This window comes from Pimephales promelas, chromosome 16 (assembly GCF_988280905.1).
Source record: "Pimephales promelas chromosome 16, fPimPro1.hap1.1, whole genome shotgun sequence".
Classification (NCBI taxonomy): domain Eukaryota; kingdom Metazoa; phylum Chordata; class Actinopteri; order Cypriniformes; family Leuciscidae; genus Pimephales; species Pimephales promelas.
This window is the reverse complement of record NC_142784.1, coordinates 4780224-4795015: the sequence shown is the minus strand read 5'-3', so window position 1 is coordinate 4795015 and position 14792 is coordinate 4780224. Positions and strand designations below refer to the sequence as shown.

The following is a 14792-nucleotide window of genomic DNA, read 5'->3' as shown; positions in this document are numbered from 1 at the left end:
CACGGGCAGGACAGATCAGAACAGAGTGACGCACACAAAAACCCAACACAGCTATCAGAAGTTTGTCTGGTTCTACGCTAATTCAGATCTTGCTGTCATCATGGCTAAAGGCTTGCTTTTGAATTTGTCGAACGGCAATCTTAAATGTAGCCCATTAATTCGACCCAGGTGGGAGTTGAACCCACAATCTCCAGCTCCGGAGGCTGATGCCTTATCCATTAGGCCACTGGGCCTTGTCTGCCAAGCTTTGCGTTTGATCTGTAAAATGACTTCAAGTGGTTTCTTTCAGGTCGGGTTCCGTCTTTGAGGTGAACTTCAATGAATTTGTGGCGCCCTCCCGAAAGACTTGCTTTCGACGAGGCTCGTTGGTCTAGGGGTATGATTCTCGCTTTGGGTGCGAGAGGTCCCGGGTTCGAATCCCGGACGAGCCCAGTGGCTTTGGAACAAGCAGCCAGTTGGCTCTGACCTTTTGCAGCACTGAGCCAAACTCAAAACTGTCGTGGTTTTAAAATCCTTACTGCTTCTTGAGTTCACCTGTACTACTACAGAGCCAAGATTCAGCCGGACGAGAAGCGGATATTTCCTTACACAGAACGTACTCTGAATAGTTGCCTGCCAGGGAGTGCGGCTTCCTAACCACAAACGCTTTCTATTAAAACCAGTTCCCGCCCATTCTGTTGGAGGCCGGCGTTTGGTGACTTTACAAGTGTATGCAAGTAGCCCTTCCCTTCATCAGCCAGGCTCGTTGGTCTAGGGGTCTATGATGCTCGCTGTGGGTGCGAGAGGTCCAGGGTTCAAATCACGGATGAGGCCAGCAGTCTCCGCAGGAGCAGCCTGTTGGCTCCCTCCTTTGGAGCACTGAACCTAAATCAAAACTTCTGTGCTTTTGAAATCCTTAAGGCTGCTTGTCTTCATCTGTACTCCAATTTAGCCAAAAGTCAGCCAGGTGACAAGTGTTTATTTCCTTCACAGAACATCTTCACAATCGCTGCCTGCCAGGGAGTACGGCTCCCTAACGACAAACGTTTTGTATTAAAACTAGTGCCTGCCCATTCTGTTAAAGGCCAGCGTTCAGTGACTGTACAAGTGTGTGCAAGTAGCCCAAACGTTCATTAATCAGGCTCGTTGGTCTAGGGGTATGATTCTCGCTTCGGGTGCGAGAGGTCCCGGGTTCAAATCCCGGACGAGCCCAGCAGTTTCAGAACAAGCAGCCATTTGGCTCATTTCGTTGCAGCACTGAGCTGAACTCAAAACTGTTGTGGTCTTGAAATCCTTGCTGCTGCTTGTGTTCATCTGTACTATAACTCAGCCCAGAATTTCTTTATTTAGAAAAGTGACAGTGTACATTAGTCAACATTCATGAATGCAGATGGACCCAAATTAGTCCCAAGGTTAGTTTTCATCGGTAGTGCCTTTGCCAGATGTTATTAGGCCTAAAACTAGAGAAAAGGGTAAAACATTACAAAAATAATAGAACTAGAACTTGTAAACCACTCTGGAAAAAAAATTGTCCGAGACCTGATCCGTCAGGCTCGTTGGTCTAGGGGTATGATTCTCGCTTAGGGTGCGAGAGGTCCCGGGTTCAAATCCCGGATGAGCCCTGTCACCTTTAGTGTGAGTTCAAGGATTCTCTGACTCTGTTTGCTGTTGCTGCTTTTCTCTATCAGCCACTTCATATCTTGCCATTTATTGCCAGCCACATAGTACTTGACGTCACATGCATCGGCCAAATTTAAGTGTTTGCAGGCCTGTAGCTGTCGTAGTGGGATACAAACTATTTTATATCGCTCTTAATTGAATTACCGCTCTTTGGCAGAAACGCTGAGCACAGGTATACTTGTTGCTCTGGTAGGGCTGATGCACGGGCAGGACAGATCAGAACAGAGTGACGCACACAAAAACCCAACACAGCTATCAGAAGTTTGTCTGGTTCTACGCTAATTCAGATCTTGCTGTCATCATGGCTAAAGGCTTGCTTTTGAATTTGTCGAACGGCAATCTTAAATGTAGCCCATTAATTCGACCCAGGTGGGACTTGAACCCACAATCTTCAGCTCCGGAGGCTGATGCCTTATCCATTAGGCCACTGGGCCTTGTCTTCCAAGCTTCGCGTTTGATCTGTAAAATGACTTCAAGTGGTTTCTTTCAGGTCGGGTTCCGTCTTTGAGGTGAACTTCAATGAATTTGTGGCGCCCTCCCGAAAGACTTGCTTTCGACGAGGCTCGTTGGTCTAGGGGTATGATTCTCGCTTTGGGTGCGAGAGGTCCCGGGTTCAAATCCCGGACGAGCCCAGCGGCTTTGGAACAAGCAGCCAGTTGGCTCTGACCTTTTGCAGCACTGAGCCAAACCTTAAAACTGTCGTGGTTTTAAAATCCTTACTGCTTCTTGAGTTCACCTGTACTACTACAGAGCCAAGATTCAGCCGGACGAGAAGCGGATATTTCCTTACACAGAACGTACTCTGAATAGTTGCCTGCCAGGAAGTGCGGCTTCCTAACCACAAACGCTTTCTATTAAAACCAGTTCCCGCCCATTCTGTTGGAGGCCGGCGTTTGGTGACTTTACAAGTGTATGCAAGTAGCCCTTCCCTTCATCAGCCAGGCTCGTTGGTCTAGGGGTATATGATTCTCGCTGTGGGTGCGAGAGGTCCAGGGTTCAAATCACGGATGAGGCCAGCAGTCTCCGCAGGAGCAGCCTGTTGGCTCCCTCCTTTGGAGCACTGAACCTAAATCAAAACTTCTGTGCTTTTGAAATCCTTAAGGCTGCTTGTCTTCATCTGTACTCCAATTTAGCCAAAAGTCAGCCAGGTGACAAGTGTTTATTTCCTTCACAGAACGTCCTCACAATCGCTGCCTGCCAGGGAGTACGGCTCCCTAACGACAAACGTTTTGTATTAAAACTAGTGCCTGCCCATTCTGTTAAAGGCCAGCGTTCAGTGACTGTACAAGTGTGTGCAAGTAGCCCAAACGTTCATTAATCAGGCTCGTTGGTCTAGGGGTATGATTCTCGCTTCGGGTGCGAGAGGTCCCGGGTTCAAATCCCGGACGAGCCCAGCAGTTTCAGAACAAGCAGCCATTTGGCTCATTTCGTTGCAGCACTGAGCTGAACTCAAAACTGTTGTGGTCTTGAAATCCTTGCTGCTGCTTGTGTTCATCTGTACTATAACTCAGCCCAGAATTTCTTTATTTAGAAAAGTGACAGTGTACATTAGTCAACATTCATGAATGCAGATGGACCCAAATTAGTCCCAAGGTTAGTTTTCATCGGTAGTGCCTTTGCCAGATGTTATTAGGCCTAAAACTAGAGAAAAGGGTAAAACATTACAAAAATAATAGAACTAGAACTTGTAAACCACTCTGGAAAAAAAATTGTCCGAGACCTGATCCGTCAGGCTCGTTGGTCTAGGGGTATGATTCTCGCTTAGGGTGCGAGAGGTCCCGGGTTCAAATCCCGGACGAGCCCTGTCACCTTTAGTGTGAGTTCAAGGATTCTCTGACTCTGTTTGCTGTTGCTGCTTTTCTCTATCAGCCACTTCATATCTTGCCATTTATTGCCAGCCACATAGTACTTGACGTCACATGCATCGGCCAAATTTAAGTGTTTGCAGGCCTGTAGCTGTCGTAGTGGGATACAAACTATTTTATATCGCTCTTAATTGAATTACCGCTCTTTGGCAGAAACGCTGAGCACAGGTATACTTGTTGCTCTGGTAGGGCTGATGCACGGGCAGGACAGATCAGAACAGAGTGACGCACACAAAAACCCAACACAGCTATCAGAAGTTTGTCTGGTTCTACGCTAATTCAGATCTTGCTGTCATCATGGCTAAAGGCTTGCTTTTGAATTTGTCGAACGGCAATCTTAAATGTAGCCCATTAATTCGACCCAGGTGGGACTTGAACCCACAATCTTCAGCTCCGGAGGCTGATGCCTTATCCATTAGGCCACTGGGCCTTGTCTTCCAAGCTTCGCGTTTGATCTGTAAAATGACTTCAAGTGGTTTCTTTCAGGTCGGGTTCCGTCTTTGAGGTGAACTTCAATGAATTTGTGGCGCCCTCCCGAAAGACTTGCTTTCGACGAGGCTCGTTGGTCTAGGGGTATGATTCTCGCTTAGGGTGCGAGAGGTCCCGGGTTCAAATCCCGGACGAGCCCTGTCACCTTTAGTGTGAGTTCAAGGATTCTCTGACTCTGTTTGCTGTTGCTGCTTTTCTCTATCAGCCACTTCATATCTTGCCATTTATTGCCAGCCACATAGTACTTGACGTCACATGCATCGGCCAAATTTAAGTGTTTGCAGGCCTGTAGCTGTCGTAGTGGGATACAAACTATTTTATATCGCTCTTAATTGAATTACCGCTCTTTGGCAGAAACGCTGAGCACAGGTATACTTGTTGCTCTGGTAGGGCTGATGCACGGGCAGGACAGATCAGAACAGAGTGACGCACACAAAAACCCAACACAGCTATCAGAAGTTTGTCTGGTTCTACGCTAATTCAGATCTTGCTGTCATCATGGCTAAAGGCTTGCTTTTGAATTTGTCGAACGGCAATCTTAAATGTAGCCCATTAATTCGACCCAGGTGGGACTTGAACCCACAATCTTCAGCTCCGGAGGCTGATGCCTTATCCATTAGGCCACTGGGCCTTGTCTTCCAAGCTTCGCGTTTGATCTGTAAAATGACTTCAAGTGGTTTCTTTCAGGTCGGGTTCCGTCTTTGAGGTGAACTTCAATGAATTTGTGGCGCCCTCCCGAAAGACTTGCTTTCGACGAGGCTCGTTGGTCTAGGGGTATGATTCTCGCTTTGGGTGCGAGAGGTCCCGGGTTCAAATCCCGGACGAGCCCAGCGGCTTTGGAACAAGCAGCCAGTTGGCTCTGACCTTTTGCAGCACTGAGCCAAACCTTAAAACTGTCGTGGTTTTAAAATCCTTACTGCTTCTTGAGTTCACCTGTACTACTACAGAGCCAAGATTCAGCCGGACGAGAAGCGGATATTTCCTTACACAGAACGTACTCTGAATAGTTGCCTGCCAGGGAGTGCGGCTTCCTAACCACAAACGCTTTCTATTAAAACCAGTTCCTGCCCATTCTGTTGGAGGCCGGCGTTTGGTGACTTTACAAGTGTATGCAAGTAGCCCTTCCCTTCATCAGCCAGGCTCGTTGGTCTAGGGGTATATGATTCTCGCTGTGGGTGCGAGAGGTCCAGGGTTCAAATCACGGATGAGGCCAGCAGTCTCCGCAGGAGCAGCCTGTTGGCTCCCTCCTTTGGAGCACTGAACCTAAATCAAAACTTCTGTGCTTTTGAAATCCTTAAGGCTGCTTGTCTTCATCTGTACTCCAATTTAGCCAAAAGTCAGCCAGGTGACAAGTGTTTATTTCCTTCACAGAACGTCCTCACAATCGCTGCCTGCCAGGGAGTACGGCTCCCTAACGACAAACGTTTTGTATTAAAACTAGTGCCTGCCCATTCTGTTAAAGGCCAGCGTTCAGTGACTGTACAAGTGTGTGCAAGTAGCCCAAACGTTCATTAATCAGGCTCGTTGGTCTAGGGGTATGATTCTCGCTTCGGGTGCGAGAGGTCCCGGGTTCAAATCCCGGACGAGCCCAGCAGTTTCAGAACAAGCAGCCATTTGGCTCATTTCGTTAGAGCACTGAGCTGAACTCAAAACTGTTGTGGTCTTGAAATCCTTGCTGCTGCTTGTGTTCATCTGTACTATAACTCAGCCCAGAATTTCTTTATTTAGAAAAGTGACAGTGTACATTAGTCAACATTCATGAATGCAGATGGACCCAAATTAGTCCCAAGGTTAGTTTTCATCGGTAGTGCCTTTGCCAGATGTTATTAGGCCTAAAACTAGAGAAAAGGGTAAAACATTACAAAAATAATAGAACTAGAACTTGTAAACCACTCTGGAAAAAAATTGTCCGAGACCTGATCCGTCAGCCTCGTTGGTCTAGGGGTATGATTCTCGCTTAGGGTGCGAGAGGTCCCGGGTTCAAATCCCGGACGAGCCCTGTCACCTTTAGTGTGAGTTCAAGGATTCTCTGACTCTGTTTGCTGTTGCTGCTTTTCTCTATCAGCCACTTCATATCTTGCCATTTATTGCAAGCCACATAGTACTTGACGTCACATGCATCGGCCAAATTTAAGTGTTTGCAGGCCTGTAGCTGTCGTAGTGGGATACAAACTATTTTATATCGCTCTTAACGCAGCTGCTAGAGTTCTTACTAGGTCAAGAAAATATGATCATATAACACCGATTTTATCATCTCTACACTGGTTACCTATTAAGTTCCGCATCAACTACAAAATGCTACTACTGACCTATAAAGCCCTAAATGGTTTAGCACCTATGTACTTAACGGACCTTCTTTCGCCCTACAATCCACCGCGTTCCTTAAGATCACTAAATTCAAGGCTTCTGGTCATTCCTAGGATATCGAAGTCCAGTAAAGGAGGGAGGGCGTTCTCGCATTTAGCTCCAAAACTCTGGAATGGCCTTCCCGATACGGTCCGAGCCTCTGACTCGCTGACACAGTTTAAAACTAGATTAAAGACGCATCTCTTTAGTCAAGCATTCACATAATGCTTACCTTCTAGTCCTCTGTTATGCCATACAGAACCGTTTGCCACTGAAACTGCTTAACGCACCAGTGGGGCTCGACAGCCTCTTAGACAAACGGGTCGGCGCGTATGGTTGGGTTGCGGAGAGTTCGGGTTACGGAGAGTTTGTGAGTTATAACGGAAATTATTATGAACATCAGCTATGCTAATTATTTCCCATCTACCTTTCTGCTGTTATCTCGGGACGCTTGTCCCGAGAAAAATGGCGTTCGTCAGGTCCAGTTTTGTGTCCAGCCTCTCACGGGGATTTCGGATGCCCCAACGCCTGTGATGAGACGACTCAACCCCTGTGATGAGACGACTCAACGCCTGCGATATGTTATGGCGCCGTTTGATTCATAAACAATATTTATATTTAATATTTATATTTAAACAATATGAATGTAAGCCAGAGGAGAATTGGCCCCCGACTGAGCCTGGGTTCTCCCAAGGTTTTTTCTCCATCCAATCTGATGGAGTTTGGTTCCTTGCCACTGTCGCCTTGCTTTTGGCTTGCTTTGAGCTTGCTCAGTTGGGGTTATTTATTTAGTGTTTAGCAATGTTGTTGATCTGTGTTGTGCTACTTACATGTTATCACTGTGAAGCTGCTTTGATACAATCTGTATTGTGAAAAGCGCTATATAAATAAATGTGACTTGACTTGACTTAATTGAATTACCGCTCTTTGGCAGAAACGCTGAGCACAGGTATACTTGTTGCTCTGGTAGGGCTGATGCACGGGCAGGACAGATCAGAACCGAGTGACGCACACAAAAACTCAACACAGCTATCAGAAGTTTGTCTGGTTCTACGCTAATTCAGATCTTGCTTTCATCATGGCTAAAGGCTTGCTTTTGAATTTGTCGAACGGCAATCTTAAATGTAGCCCATTAATTCGACCCAGGTGGGACTTGAACCCACAATCTCCAGCTCCGGAGGCTGATGCCTTATCCATTAGGCCACTGGGCCTTGTCTGCCAAGCTTTGCGTTTGATCTGTAAAATGACTTCAAGTGGTTTCTTTCAGGTCGGGTTCCGTCTTTGAGGTGAACTTCAATGAATTTGTGGCGCCCTCCCGAAAGACTTGCTTTCGACGAGGCTCGTTGGTCTAGGGGTATGATTCTCGCTTTGGGTGCGAGAGGTCCCGGGTTCAAATCCCGGACGAGCCCAGCGGCTTTGGAACATGCAGCCAGTTGGCTCTGACCTTTTGCAGCACTGAGCCAAACCTTAAAACTGTCGTGGTTTTAAAATCCTTACTGCTTCTTGAGTTCACCTGTACTACTACAGAGCCAAGATTCAGCCGGACGAGAAGCGGATATTTCCTTACACAGAACGTACTCTGAATAGTTGCCTGCCAGGGAGTGCGGCTTCCTAACCACAAACGCTTTCTATTAAAACCAGTTCCCGCCCATTCTGTTGGAGGCCGGCGTTTGGTGACTTTACAAGTGTATGCAAGTAGCCCTTCCCTTCATCAGCCAGGCTCGTTGGTCTAGGGGTATATGATTCTCGCTGTGGGTGCGAGAGGTCCAGGGTTCAAATCATGGATGAGGCCAGCAGTCTCCGCAGGAGCAGACTGTTGGCTCCCTCCTTTGGAGCACTGAACCTAAATCAAAACTTCTGTGCTTTTGAAATCCTTAAGGCTGCTTGTCTTCATCTGTACTCCAATTTAGCCAAAAGTCAGCCAGGTGACAAGTGTTTATTTCCTTCACAGAACGTCCTCACAATCGCTGCCTGCCAGGGAGTACGGCTCCCTAACGACAAACGTTTTGTATTAAAACTAGTGCCTGCCCATTCTGTTAAAGGCCAGCGTTCAGTGACTGTACACGTGTGTGCAAGTAGCCCAAACGTTCATTAATCAGGCTCGTTGGTCTAGGGGTATGATTCTCGCTTCGGGTGCGAGAGGTTGCGGGTTCAAATCCTGGACGAGCCCAGCAGTTTCAGAACATGCAGCCATTTGGCTCATTTCGTTGCAGCACTGAGCTGAACTCAAAACTGTTGTGGTCTTGAAATCCTTGCTGCTGCTTGTGTTCATCTGTACTATAACTCAGCCCAGAATTTCTTTATTTAGAAAAGTGACAGTGTACATTAGTCAACATTCATGAATGCAGATGGACCCAAATTAGTCCCAAGGTTAGTTTTCATCGGTAGTGCCTTTTCCAGATGTTATTAGGCCTAAAACTAGAGAAAAGGGTAAAACATTACAAAAATAATAGAACTAGAACTTGTAAACCACTCTGGAAAAAAATTGTCCGAGACCTGATTCGTCAGGCTCGTTGGTCTAGGGGTATGATTCTCGCTTAGGGTGTGAGAGGTCCCGGGTTCAAATCCCGGACGAGCCCTCTCACCTTTAGTGTGAGTTCAAGGATTCTCTGACTCTGTTTGCTGTTGCTGCTTTTCTCTATCAGCCAGTTCATATCTTGCCATTTATTGCAAGCCACATAGTACTTGACGTCACATGCATCGGCCAAATTGAAGTGTTTGCAGATCTGTAGCTGTCGTAGTGGGATACAAACTATTTTATATCGCTCTTAATTGAATTACCGCTCTTTGGCAGAAACGCTGAGCACAAGTATACTTGTTGCTCTGGTAGGGCAGATGCACGGGCAGGACAGATCAGAACAGAGTGACGCACACAAAAACCCAACACAGCTATCAGAAGTTTGTCGGTTCTACGCTAATTCAGATCTTGCTGTCATCATGGCTAAAGGCTTGCTTTTAAGAAACCATCCTTGAATTTGTCGAACGGCAATCTTAAATGTAGCCCATTAATTCGACCCAGGTGGGACTTGAACCCACAATCTCCAGCTCCGGAGGCTGATGCCTTATCCATTAGGCCACTGGGCCTAGTCTGCCAAGCTTTGCGTTTGATCTGTAAAATGACTTCAAGTGGTTTCTTTCAGGTCGGGTTCCGTCTTTGAGGTGAACTTCAATGAATTTGTGGTGCCCTCCCGAAAGGCTTGCTTTCGACGAGGCTCGTTGGTCTGGGGGTATGATTCTCGCTTTGGGTGCGAGAGGACCCGGGTTCAAATCCCGGATGAGCCCAGCGGCTTTGGAACAACCAGCCAGTTGGCTCTGACCTTTTGCAGCACTGAGCCAAACTCAAAACTGTCGTTGTTTTAAAATCCTTACTGCTTCTTGAGTTCACCTGTACTACTACAGAGCCAAGATTCAGCCGGACGAGAAGCGGACATTTCCTTACACAGAACGTACTCTGAATAGTTGCCTACCAGGGATTGCGGCTTCCTAACCACAAACGCTTTCTATTAAAACCAGTTCCCGCCCATTCTGTTGGAGGCCGGCGTTTGGTGACTTTACAAGTGTATGCAAGTAGCCCTTCCCTTCATCAGCCAGGCTCGTTGGTCTAGGGGTATATGATTCTCGCTGTGGGTGAGAGAGGTCCAGGGTTCAAATCACGGATGAGGCCAGCAGTCTCCGCAGGAGCAGCCTGTTGGCTCCCTCCTCTGGAGCACTGAACCTAAATCAAAACTTCTGTGCTTTTGAAATCCTTAAGGCTGCTTGTCTTCATCTGTACTCCAATTTAGCCAAAAGTCAGCCAGGTGACAAGTGTTTATTTCCTTCACAGAACGTCCTCACAATCGCTGCCTGCCAGGGAGTACGGCTCCCTAACGACAAACGTTTTGTATTAAAACTAGTGCCTGCCCATTCTGTTAAAGGCCAGCGTTCAGTGACTGTACAAGTGTGTGCAAGTAGCCCAAACGTTCATTAATCAGGCTTGTTGGTCTAGGGGTATGTTTCTCGCTTCGGGTGCGAGAGGTCCCGGGTTCAAATCCCGGACGAGCCCAGCACTTTCAGAACAAGCAGCCATTTGGCTCATTTCGTTGCAGCACTGAGCTGAACTCAAAACTGTTGTGGTCTTGAAATCCTTGCTGCTGCTTGTGTTCATCTGTACTATAACTCAGCCCAGAATTTCTTTATTTAGAAAAGTGACAGTGTACATTAGTCAACATTCATGAATGCAGATGGACCCAAATTAGTCCCAAGGTTAGTTTTCATCGGTAGTGCCTTTGCCAGACGTTATTAGGCCTAAAACTAGAGAAAAGGGTAAAATATTACAAAAATAATAGAACTAGAACTTGTAAATCACTCTGGAAAAAAATTGTCCGAGACCTGATCCGTCAGGCTCGTTGGTCTAGGGGTATGATTCTCGCTTAGGGTGCGAGAGGTCCCGGGTTCAAATCCCGGACGAGCCCTGTCACCTTTAGTGTGAGTTCAAGGATTCTCTGACTCTGTTTGCTGTTGCTGCTTTTCTCTATCAGCCACTTCATATCTTGCCATTTATTGCCAGCCACATAGTACTTGACGTCACATGCATCGGCCAAATTTAAGTGTTTGCAGGCCTGTAGCTGTCGTAGTGGGATACAAACTATTTTATATCGCTCTTAATTGAATTACCGCTCTTTGGCAGAAACGCTGAGCACAGGTATACTTGTTGCTCTGGTAGGGCTGATGCACGGGCAGGACAGATCAGAACAGAGTGACGCACACAAAAACCCAACACAGCTATCAGAAGTTTGTCTGGTTCTACGCTAATTCAGATCTTGCTGTCATCATGGCTAAAGGCTTGCTTTTGAATTTGTCGAACGGCAATCTTAAATGTAGCCCATTAATTCGACCCAGGTGGGACTTGAACCCACAATCTTCAGCTCCGGAGGCTGATGCCTTATCCATTAGGCCACTGGGCCTTGTCTTCCAAGCTTCGCGTTTGATCTGTAAAATGACTTCAAGTGGTTTCTTTCAGGTCGGGTTCCGTCTTTGAGGTGAACTTCAATGAATTTGTGGCGCCCTCCCGAAAGACTTGCTTTCGACGAGGCTCGTTGGTCTAGGGGTATGATTCTCGCTTTGGGTGCGAGAGGTCCCGGGTTCAAATCCCGGACGAGCCCAGCGGCTTTGGAACATGCAGCCAGTTGGCTCTGACCTTTTGCAGCACTGAGCCAAACCTTAAAACTGTCGTGGTTTTAAAATCCTTACTGCTTCTTGAGTTCACCTGTACTACTACAGAGCCAAGATTCAGCCGGACGAGAAGCGGATATTTCCTTACACAGAACGTACTCTGAATAGTTGCCTGCCAGGGAGTGCGGCTTCCTAACCACAAACGCTTTCTATTAAAACCAGTTCCTGCCCATTCTGTTGGAGGCCGGCGTTTGGTGACTTTACAAGTGTATGCAAGTAGCCCTTCCCTTCATCAGCCAGGCTCGTTGGTCTAGGGGTATATGATTCTCGCTGTGGGTGCGAGAGGTCCAGGGTTCAAATCATGGATGAGGCCAGCAGTCTCCGCAGGAGCAGACTGTTGGCTCCCTCCTTTGGAGCACTGAACCTAAATCAAAACTTCTGTGCTTTTGAAATCCTTAAGGCTGCTTGTCTTCATCTGTACTCCAATTTAGCCAAAAGTCAGCCAGGTGACAAGTGTTTATTTCCTTCACAGAACGTCCTCACAATCGCTGCCTGCCAGGGAGTACGGCTCCCTAACGACAAACGTTTTGTATTAAAACTAGTGCCTGCCCATTCTGTTAAAGGCCAGCGTTCAGTGACTGTACACGTGTGTGCAAGTAGCCCAAACGTTCATTAATCAGGCTCGTTGGTCTAGGGGTATGATTCTCGCTTCGGGTGCGAGAGGTTGCGGGTTCAAATCCTGGACGAGCCCAGCAGTTTCAGAACATGCAGCCATTTGGCTCATTTCGTTGCAGCACTGAGCTGAACTCAAAACTGTTGTGGTCTTGAAATCCTTGCTGCTGCTTGTGTTCATCTGTACTATAACTCAGCCCAGAATTTCTTTATTTAGAAAAGTGACAGTGTACATTAGTCAACATTCATGAATGCAGATGGACCCAAATTAGTCCCAAGGTTAGTTTTCATCGGTAGTGCCTTTTCCAGATGTTATTAGGCCTAAAACTAGAGAAAAGGGTAAAACATTACAAAAATAATAGAACTAGAACTTGTAAACCACTCTGGAAAAAAATTGTCCGAGACCTGATTCGTCAGGCTCGTTGGTCTAGGGGTATGATTCTCGCTTAGGGTGTGAGAGGTCCCGGGTTCAAATCCCGGACGAGCCCTCTCACCTTTAGTGTGAGTTCAAGGATTCTCTGACTCTGTTTGCTGTTGCTGCTTTTCTCTATCAGCCAGTTCATATCTTGCCATTTATTGCAAGCCACATAGTACTTGACGTCACATGCATCGGCCAAATTGAAGTGTTTGCAGATCTGTAGCTGTCGTAGTGGGATACAAACTATTTTATATCGCTCTTAATTGAATTACCGCTCTTTGGCAGAAACGCTGAGCACAAGTATACTTGTTGCTCTGGTAGGGCAGATGCACGGGCAGGACAGATCAGAACAGAGTGACGCACACAAAAACCCAACACAGCTATCAGAAGTTTGTCGGTTCTACGCTAATTCAGATCTTGCTGTCATCATGGCTAAAGGCTTGCTTTTAAGAAACCATCCTTGAATTTGTCGAACGGCAATCTTAAATGTAGCCCATTAATTCGACCCAGGTGGGACTTGAACCCACAATCTCCAGCTCCGGAGGCTGATGCCTTATCCATTAGGCCACTGGGCCTAGTCTGCCAAGCTTTGCGTTTGATCTGTAAAATGACTTCAAGTGGTTTCTTTCAGGTCGGGTTCCGTCTTTGAGGTGAACTTCAATGAATTTGTGGTGCCCTCCCGAAAGGCTTGCTTTCGACGAGGCTCGTTGGTCTGGGGGTATGATTCTCGCTTTGGGTGCGAGAGGACCCGGGTTCAAATCCCGGATGAGCCCAGCGGCTTTGGAACAACCAGCCAGTTGGCTCTGACCTTTTGCAGCACTGAGCCAAACTCAAAACTGTCGTTGTTTTAAAATCCTTACTGCTTCTTGAGTTCACCTGTACTACTACAGAGCCAAGATTCAGCCGGACGAGAAGCGGACATTTCCTTACACAGAACGTACTCTGAATAGTTGCCTACCAGGGATTGCGGCTTCCTAACCACAAACGCTTTCTATTAAAACCAGTTCCCGCCCATTCTGTTGGAGGCCGGCGTTTGGTGACTTTACAAGTGTATGCAAGTAGCCCTTCCCTTCATCAGCCAGGCTCGTTGGTCTAGGGGTATATGATTCTCGCTGTGGGTGAGAGAGGTCCAGGGTTCAAATCACGGATGAGGCCAGCAGTCTCCGCAGGAGCAGCCTGTTGGCTCCCTCCTCTGGAGCACTGAACCTAAATCAAAACTTCTGTGCTTTTGAAATCCTTAAGGCTGCTTGTCTTCATCTGTACTCCAATTTAGCCAAAAGTCAGCCAGGTGACAAGTGTTTATTTCCTTCACAGAACGTCCTCACAATCGCTGCCTGCCAGGGAGTACGGCTCCCTAACGACAAACGTTTTGTATTAAAACTAGTGCCTGCCCATTCTGTTAAAGGCCAGCGTTCAGTGACTGTACAAGTGTGTGCAAGTAGCCCAAACGTTCATTAATCAGGCTTGTTGGTCTAGGGGTATGTTTCTCGCTTCGGGTGCGAGAGGTCCCGGGTTCAAATCCCGGACGAGCCCAGCACTTTCAGAACAAGCAGCCATTTGGCTCATTTCGTTGCAGCACTGAGCTGAACTCAAAACTGTTGTGGTCTTGAAATCCTTGCTGCTGCTTGTGTTCATCTGTACTATAACTCAGCCCAGAATTTCTTTATTTAGAAAAGTGACAGTGTACATTAGTCAACATTCATGAATGCAGATGGACCCAAATTAGTCCCAAGGTTAGTTTTCATCGGTAGTGCCTTTGCCAGACGTTATTAGGCCTAAAACTAGAGAAAAGGGTAAAATATTACAAAAATAATAGAACTAGAACTTGTAAATCACTCTGGAAAAAAATTGTCCGAGACCTGATCCGTCAGGCTCGTTGGTCTAGGGGTATGATTCTCGCTTAGGGTGCGAGAGGTCCCGGGTTCAAATCCCGGACGAGCCCTGTCACCTTTAGTGTGAGTTCAAGGATTCTCTGACTCTGTTTGCTGTTGCTGCTTTTCTCTATCAGCCACTTCATATCTTGCCATTTATTGCCAGCCACATAGTACTTGACGTCACATGCATCGGCCAAATTTAAGTGTTTGCAGGCCTGTAGCTGTCGTAGTGGGATACAAACTATTTTATATCGCTCTTAATTGAATTACCGCTCTTTGGCAGAAACGCTGAGCACAGGTATACTTGTTGCTCTGGTA

At 47.0% G+C, this 14792-nt stretch overlaps 1 protein-coding gene and 24 non-coding genes across 25 annotated transcripts in view; 16 read left to right on the top strand and 9 right to left on the bottom strand.

Annotated features, from left to right (window-relative positions):
- The window catches only part of LOC148971945 (uncharacterized), a 443851-nt gene that overhangs the window by 253971 nt on the left and 175088 nt on the right, over positions 1 to 14792 (bottom strand). The window lies entirely within an intron of this gene.
- Positions 161 to 233, bottom strand: trnar-ccg (transfer RNA arginine (anticodon CCG)). Its single transcript has one exon. It is a non-coding gene; the product is annotated as a tRNA-Arg (tRNA).
- trnap-ugg (transfer RNA proline (anticodon UGG)) lies at positions 360 to 431 on the top strand. The gene has a single exon. It is a non-coding gene; the product is annotated as a tRNA-Pro (tRNA).
- trnap-cgg (transfer RNA proline (anticodon CGG)) lies at positions 1120 to 1191 on the top strand. Its single transcript has one exon. It is a non-coding gene; the product is annotated as a tRNA-Pro (tRNA).
- On the bottom strand, positions 2021 to 2093 carry trnar-ccg (transfer RNA arginine (anticodon CCG)). Its single transcript has one exon. It is a non-coding gene; the product is annotated as a tRNA-Arg (tRNA).
- trnap-ugg (transfer RNA proline (anticodon UGG)) lies at positions 2220 to 2291 on the top strand. Its single transcript has one exon. It is a non-coding gene; the product is annotated as a tRNA-Pro (tRNA).
- On the top strand, positions 2981 to 3052 carry trnap-cgg (transfer RNA proline (anticodon CGG)). The gene has a single exon. It is a non-coding gene; the product is annotated as a tRNA-Pro (tRNA).
- trnap-agg (transfer RNA proline (anticodon AGG)) lies at positions 3391 to 3462 on the top strand. The gene has a single exon. It is a non-coding gene; the product is annotated as a tRNA-Pro (tRNA).
- Positions 3882 to 3954, bottom strand: trnar-ccg (transfer RNA arginine (anticodon CCG)). Its single transcript has one exon. It is a non-coding gene; the product is annotated as a tRNA-Arg (tRNA).
- trnap-agg (transfer RNA proline (anticodon AGG)) lies at positions 4081 to 4152 on the top strand. The gene has a single exon. It is a non-coding gene; the product is annotated as a tRNA-Pro (tRNA).
- Positions 4572 to 4644, bottom strand: trnar-ccg (transfer RNA arginine (anticodon CCG)). The gene has a single exon. It is a non-coding gene; the product is annotated as a tRNA-Arg (tRNA).
- trnap-ugg (transfer RNA proline (anticodon UGG)) lies at positions 4771 to 4842 on the top strand. The gene has a single exon. It is a non-coding gene; the product is annotated as a tRNA-Pro (tRNA).
- trnap-cgg (transfer RNA proline (anticodon CGG)) lies at positions 5532 to 5603 on the top strand. The gene has a single exon. It is a non-coding gene; the product is annotated as a tRNA-Pro (tRNA).
- trnar-ccg (transfer RNA arginine (anticodon CCG)) lies at positions 7498 to 7570 on the bottom strand. Its single transcript has one exon. It is a non-coding gene; the product is annotated as a tRNA-Arg (tRNA).
- trnap-ugg (transfer RNA proline (anticodon UGG)) lies at positions 7697 to 7768 on the top strand. Its single transcript has one exon. It is a non-coding gene; the product is annotated as a tRNA-Pro (tRNA).
- On the bottom strand, positions 9371 to 9443 carry trnar-ccg (transfer RNA arginine (anticodon CCG)). Its single transcript has one exon. It is a non-coding gene; the product is annotated as a tRNA-Arg (tRNA).
- Positions 9570 to 9641, top strand: trnap-ugg (transfer RNA proline (anticodon UGG)). The gene has a single exon. It is a non-coding gene; the product is annotated as a tRNA-Pro (tRNA).
- On the top strand, positions 10330 to 10401 carry trnap-cgg (transfer RNA proline (anticodon CGG)). The gene has a single exon. It is a non-coding gene; the product is annotated as a tRNA-Pro (tRNA).
- Positions 10739 to 10810, top strand: trnap-agg (transfer RNA proline (anticodon AGG)). The gene has a single exon. It is a non-coding gene; the product is annotated as a tRNA-Pro (tRNA).
- trnar-ccg (transfer RNA arginine (anticodon CCG)) lies at positions 11230 to 11302 on the bottom strand. The gene has a single exon. It is a non-coding gene; the product is annotated as a tRNA-Arg (tRNA).
- Positions 11429 to 11500, top strand: trnap-ugg (transfer RNA proline (anticodon UGG)). The gene has a single exon. It is a non-coding gene; the product is annotated as a tRNA-Pro (tRNA).
- trnar-ccg (transfer RNA arginine (anticodon CCG)) lies at positions 13103 to 13175 on the bottom strand. The gene has a single exon. It is a non-coding gene; the product is annotated as a tRNA-Arg (tRNA).
- Positions 13302 to 13373, top strand: trnap-ugg (transfer RNA proline (anticodon UGG)). Its single transcript has one exon. It is a non-coding gene; the product is annotated as a tRNA-Pro (tRNA).
- Positions 14062 to 14133, top strand: trnap-cgg (transfer RNA proline (anticodon CGG)). Its single transcript has one exon. It is a non-coding gene; the product is annotated as a tRNA-Pro (tRNA).
- trnap-agg (transfer RNA proline (anticodon AGG)) lies at positions 14471 to 14542 on the top strand. Its single transcript has one exon. It is a non-coding gene; the product is annotated as a tRNA-Pro (tRNA).